The 6,242-nt window shown below is 40.7% G+C and overlaps 1 pseudogene; it reads left to right on the forward strand.

The window, feature by feature from the left end:
- Positions 1-1,552: 1,552 nt before the first annotated feature.
- LOC126510810 (rab GDP dissociation inhibitor beta-like) lies at positions 1,553-3,345 on the forward strand (annotated as a pseudogene).
- The last annotated feature ends 2,897 nt before the right edge of the window (positions 3,346-6,242 follow it).

Genomic DNA, 6,242 nt, shown 5'->3' on the forward strand with positions numbered 1-6,242 from the left:
CTTTAGGGACTGCTTATACAGGTCATGGATTATCCAGACCCTCTTTCTCCCTCCTCCTCTTTACCTTCTGGCCCTTTACTGCTCATTAGCACCTTGTCGAGGGACCTAGCTTAGAAAGGAATGAATGGGTGGGGAAGTCTCATCAGCTCCTCTGGCTTCAGGCCAAGAACTTTTGTGTAGATTTTGTTGGGAGGAGAAATCTAGAAACAAGACAAGTGGACCCCTGGCACATGGGGACCTTATTCAGCCCTGTTACTCCATGTGAGTCTCCCGGGCTCCCAGCACAGCCTATGTGATCTGATGTCACAGATCATTAAGTGTTAGCTGTGTTAACACCTATCCTGCTCCACGGTTGTTTTATTCTCACTTTTTCACATTTCACTGGTGGCCAATTTAGCCAACACCATTCCTGGGTCTTCCCAAGTACTGCACTGGATCAGAGTGAAGAGAAAAGCTGAGCATTTCTTGCAGGATTGGCCCTGGGAAAAGTTGTGCTTTTGATAAGCTATTAGGTTTGAGGGATCCTTACTTACAAATAGGACTGCAGCTGATATAATTAGATTGTTTAATTAAACATTTTGGAATCATTATTGTGACTCTGATATCTCTCAAGCTTGCTCTTTTACATCAGTCAGGTTGATAATCTCTACTGAGCACATATGCAGCATACCCCCTATCAAGAGTAGGACATACATTTATTGTTTTAATCCCCACAGCACCCCTTGGAGGTTACTTTTATGAGTTCCATTTTACATGGAAAAACTGAGAACAAGAGTTCATTTTCCTTAGGACAGAGAGACAAAATCAGTATTATAGTGTAGATTGTGGGTATCAGCTATATAATAAAAGAACATAGTCTTGGCTTGGGGAGATATCACAGAAAGTGTTTTTGTGTGTGTGTGTGTGTGTGTGTGTGTGTGTGTGTGTGTGTGTGCAAGCAGGAAGACCCGAGGTTGGCTCTCAACACTCACCTAAAAGCTGCACATGGTAGCTCACCTATAGGCCCAGAGCTGAGGCTGTTGTTAGAAACGGGCAGATCCTTGGCACTTACTAGGTAGCCAGTCTAGCCAGAACAATGAGCTCCCAGTTCAGTAAGAGGCCCTGTTTCAAAATATAAGGTGGATAGTGTCACCCAGTATCAGCCTTTAGCCTGCACAGCCACTCATGCACACACGTGCACACACACAAAAGAACATGATCTCTCTTGACTTTTCAGTCTTATTGGCTCTTGGACATGTTTAGAAAACCATCCATGTGAATTTGTTAATGGTGACTTTTGTCTAAATTAACATTTCCAAAGCTAACTGCGTATCATAATCACCTAGATAGCTCACTGAAATATCATTTACTGATCCATCCAGATTAACAGATGGTGGAACTGAGTTCAGAAACTTTATTCTTCACAAGTTTTATAAAATCACTAAGTTTTTTTTTTTTTCTCTAAAAATCTAATGTGACCGAGGTGTTGGCCAGGCTTGCCTCCTAGTCAGCTCAGTTTTTCCTTTCCTCAGGTCTACCCAGCCCCACTCCCACATGGCTGGGGGGGGTGTAGATGGCGAAGATCTGCCAAACTTCTGGCTACCTTCTCTACGGTGGTCTCAGAGCCCCTTGTGTGCTTTCCCCCACCCCCTGCCTTTTAGGTGATTGTGCTGGGCTGGTGCCCAATGGAATATGTCTATTGGGGATAATGCTAGTGAATGGAAAGTAGGTTTTTCACATGGACCAGAACCCATACTGTGCAGGAGAAAGCGCTTCTATAATGCCACTGAAAGACTTACACAAAAGATTTAAAATACCAGGACAACAACCAGTGTCAATGGGGAGAGGAGGAGACTGGCATGTTGACTTAATCCCTGGGTTTTTGTTATGGCCAATGGTCAGTTGGTGAAGACCCAGTTTTACATAGAGGTAACCCCCTGTATGCACTTCAAAGTGATTGAAGGGAGCTGTGTTTTATAAGGGAGGAAAAATCTACAAGACTCCTTCCTCTGGAGCAGAAGCCCTGGCATCTAGCTTAATGTGGCTGTTTAAATAAAGCTACTTTAGGAAGTTCTTAGTTTATGCTGCCAACGTTGATGAAAAGGATTTGTAACATGAGGGCCTGCTCATTGGGGTTTCTGTCCTGCCCAGTTCTTACAGCTGGCAAGTCCCAAGGAAAATCACACAGAAGTCTCCATAAGTTATAAACTGAATAGCCCATTAGCTCAGGCTTTGTATTAGCTCTTATAACATTATTAACCCATTATCCTTATCTATGTTAGCCACATGGCTTAGTACCTTTTTCAGTGGGGCAGGTCACATCTTGCTTCTTTCTTGGTCTGGGCAGGACTGGGGAGGAACTGGCTTCCTCTTTCCTAGAACTCTACTATTCTCATCACCCCACCTCTACTTCCTGTCTGGTTGACCCGCCTATACTTCCTGCCTGGCCAATCAGCATTTATTTAAAACATGATTGACAGAATACAGACAATTCTCCCACACCAAGGATTCTAGAACTTTTGAAGGCCTTGTTCCTGAGAAGACTTTAATGAGAGATGTGGATAAAAAGTTTGATTAGGGCCAAGAAGTTACAGAGTTTCCTGACCATTCTCTTGCATGGCACAGAACAGATGATTGTGCAGATCAACTGTGTTGTGATATCATTAAGAGAGCTAAACTTTACAAAGAGTCTTTGGTAAGCTAGGGTAGAAGTATACCTTATCCTTTCTAGGATCTTGGAGGATAGCCACAAGGGTTTGCAAGGTTGTGTGATACAAGGAGGTACTTAGATGCCGAATAAACTAATTGAAGAAATTATTATGCAAAATGGAAAAGTGATTGGTGTAAAGTCTGAAAGAGATTACATGCTGAAATCAACTCATCTGTGACCTGGGACCATGCAAAAGTTAGGGTTGAAAAAATGGGCCAGGCAATCAGAGTGATCTGTATGCTTAGCCATCCCATCAAGAACACCAATGAGGCCAACTCCTGCCAGATTATCATTCCGCAGAACAGTGAGACATTTTTGTTTGCATGATCTCCTTTGCACATAATGTGGGCAGTACAGGGTAAATACATTGCCTTTGCTAAGTACAGCTGTGGAGATCAAGGGACCCAAGAAAGAAATTGGATTGGCTTTGGAACCTTTGGAACAAAAGGACAAACATGTAGCAACATCAGTGACCCATTTGTACCTAAGATTTGGGAATGTATAGCCAGATCCTTATTTCCCACAACTGTAATGCTGGCACTCACTCGGAGACAACCTGTGATGACATTAAACATACCTCTAAGAGGACTGCAGAATCCGAGTCTGACTTTGAAGAAATAAAGTGTAAGAAGAATGACATTTATGGAGAAGACTAACAGCAGTACATAGTATGCAATTAAGACAAACTTAAAGTTTGGCAATGTAGAGTCTGGGACCTCTGAGGGAGTAGGCAGGAACCAGAGACATCTGCAGGTTTGGTGTGAGTCTGGGACTTCCGAGGGAGTAGACTGAAGTCAGAGACCTTTGTGGGACCAATCCCAAGCCTGGGACCTCTGCGGGAGCAGATCTAGACCAGGGACATTTACAGAAACAGGACTGAGTTAACAACCTAGGCTTGATCAGGCCTAAGACAGTGAACTCCACAGAAGCAGGTACAAGGGAGCAACTGCTGAGGGAGTTGGCTGGAACCAGACTTCTGTGGGTCTGGGGTGCACATCCAGAACTTCTGAGGAAGTAGGCCTGAGCCAGGACCTCTGCCAGAGTAGGCCCAAGGCAGCATCCTCAGCAAAAAGAACCCCAAGCAAGAAATCTCTGTGTAAGCAGGCCTGAATGACCCCTGGTATTGTAGAGTGACCCCCCCCGGGAGTGCTGAGCAACCTCCAGGAACACAGAGTGAGCAACAGAGTGACTGGAACCCTAGCCCTGACTGCACCATGAGGAGCAATCATCTGAGCCTTGGATCCACTGGCACCTGAAAGACTCATCACCAAAGTCACAGACAGCCCCAACTATATCAATCAGAGGAAAATATGGGTAGACAAAATAAGAACACACACAACACCACAAAGAGCAACATAACACCAGTAAAAACTACAACAGCAAAACTTATAGATGAAGTCTATAACAACCAAATACAGATGAAGCAGAAAAAAATGACCTAAAAATAATTCTAGAAGAATGTTTGAGGACCTTAAGAGGAAATGAAAAATTTCCTCAAAGAAATGGAAGACAAAAAAAGGAAGACATCAACAAATCCCTTAAAGAAAACCAAGAAAAAGCAATCAAACATGAAAGAAACTATTCATGACTTGAAAATTGAAATAGAGACAATGAAGTAAACACAAGCCAAGTGAATTATATAAATGGAACATATGAGAAAATGATCAGGAACCACAAATGGAAGCATATACAGCAGAATACAATAGATGGAAGAGAGAATCTCAAGCGCTGAAGGTACAATAGAGGAAATAGACTCATTGGTCAAAGAAAACATTAAATCTAACAAAAGTTTAACACAAAATATCCAGGAAATATGGGTCACCATGAAAAGACCAAACATAATGATAATAGGCATAGAAGAAGAAGTTTGGCTCAAGATCACAGAAAATATATTTAACAAAATCATAGAAGAAAACTTTCCAACCTAAAGAAAGATATGCCTATGTAGATACAAGAAGTTTACAGAACACCAAATACACTGGATCAAAAAATAAATAAACCAGTACCTTGCCACATAATAATCAAAACATTAAACATACAGAATAAAGAAAGAATATTAAGAGCTGCAAAGGAAAAAGGCCAAGTAACATATAAAGGCAGACCTATCAGAATTACACCTGACTTCTCAATGGAAACAATAAAAACCAGAAGGTCCTGGTTAAGTGTTATGCAGACTTTAAGAGACCACAAATGCCAGTCCAGACTACTATACACAGCAAAACTTTCAATCACCATAGAAGGAAAAAAAAAGATATTCCATGACAGAACCATATTTAATCAATACCTATCCACAAACCCAGGCCTACATAAAGTACTAGAAGAAAAACTCCAACCCAAGGAAGTTGGCTACATCCACAAAAACACAGTAGATGATCTCACAGCAGCAAATCCCAAAAAAGTGAAAAACACACAAAATAACATCACCACCAACAAAAACTAAACGAACAGGAGATAGCAATCACTGGTCACTAATATCCCTTAATATAAATGGACTCAACTCACCTATAAAAAGACACAGGCTTACATATTGGATATGAAAACAGAATCCATCCTTCGTCTGTATACAAGAAACACAGCTCATCCTCAAAGACAGACATCTCCTCATAATTAAAGTTTGAAAAAAATTTTTTCCAATCAAATGGACCAAAGAAACAAGCTGGTGTAGCTATCCTAATATTTAACAAAGTGGACTTCAAACTAAAATCAATCAAAAGAGAAAAAAAGGACATTTCATATTAGTCACAGGAAAAATTCATCAAGAGGAAATCTCAATACTGAACATCTATGCCCCAAATACAAGGGCACCCTCATATGTAAAAGAAACACTTCTAAAGTTGTAAAAGAAACTCTCATATATAATAGAAACACTTCTAAAGTTTAATCACACATTAAACCCCACACACTAATAATGGGAGACTTCAACACCCCACTCTTACCACTGGACAAGTCTGTCAGACAAAAAATTAACGAAGAAATAAGGGAACGGATAGATGTTATGACTCAAATGGACTTAACAGACATCCCAACAGAAAAGGATATAGCTTGTGCCATTCTGATATTGGGAATCCAAATCCAGTAACCTTTGATTTAGGAAAACATTTAAAGTTTTCTCTGTTTTGTTTCATTAAGTATTATAGCAGGGCCCAAACAGTACACATAGCTACACATTGTGCTTATGTGCTGTAAACTTCTAACCAAACTTCAAACGTAAGGAATTGTGTGGAGGAAGCCTGTATGTGGCACCACTACAGTTGCTGAGGAGAGGAAAGAAACCTTACAGGAAAGCAGATAAAATATAGAAACACCTTTTATCTTAGGTATGGCTTCGTCAATGGACCTGCTGCAGTGCAGCAGCCTCAATTTCAGTGATGTCTGCCTCAAAGTCGCTCCAAATGATTTCTCTACTGCAAAATAAAGCCAAACTGTGTGGAAAAAACCTAATGTTATAGCACCAAAGTCAGCCTTTTACTATTCGGAACAAATTAAATGATGAAGCTTTTTTTTAATTTATTTATTTCTTTATTAATTAATTAAAGATTTCTGTCTCTTCCCC

The sequence above is a fragment of the Alexandromys fortis genome, unplaced genomic scaffold (genome assembly GCF_014885135.2).
Source record: "Alexandromys fortis isolate MF-2015 unplaced genomic scaffold, M_Fortis_MF-2015_v1.1 scaffold_78, whole genome shotgun sequence".
Classification (NCBI taxonomy): Eukaryota; Metazoa; Chordata; class Mammalia; order Rodentia; family Cricetidae; genus Alexandromys; species Alexandromys fortis.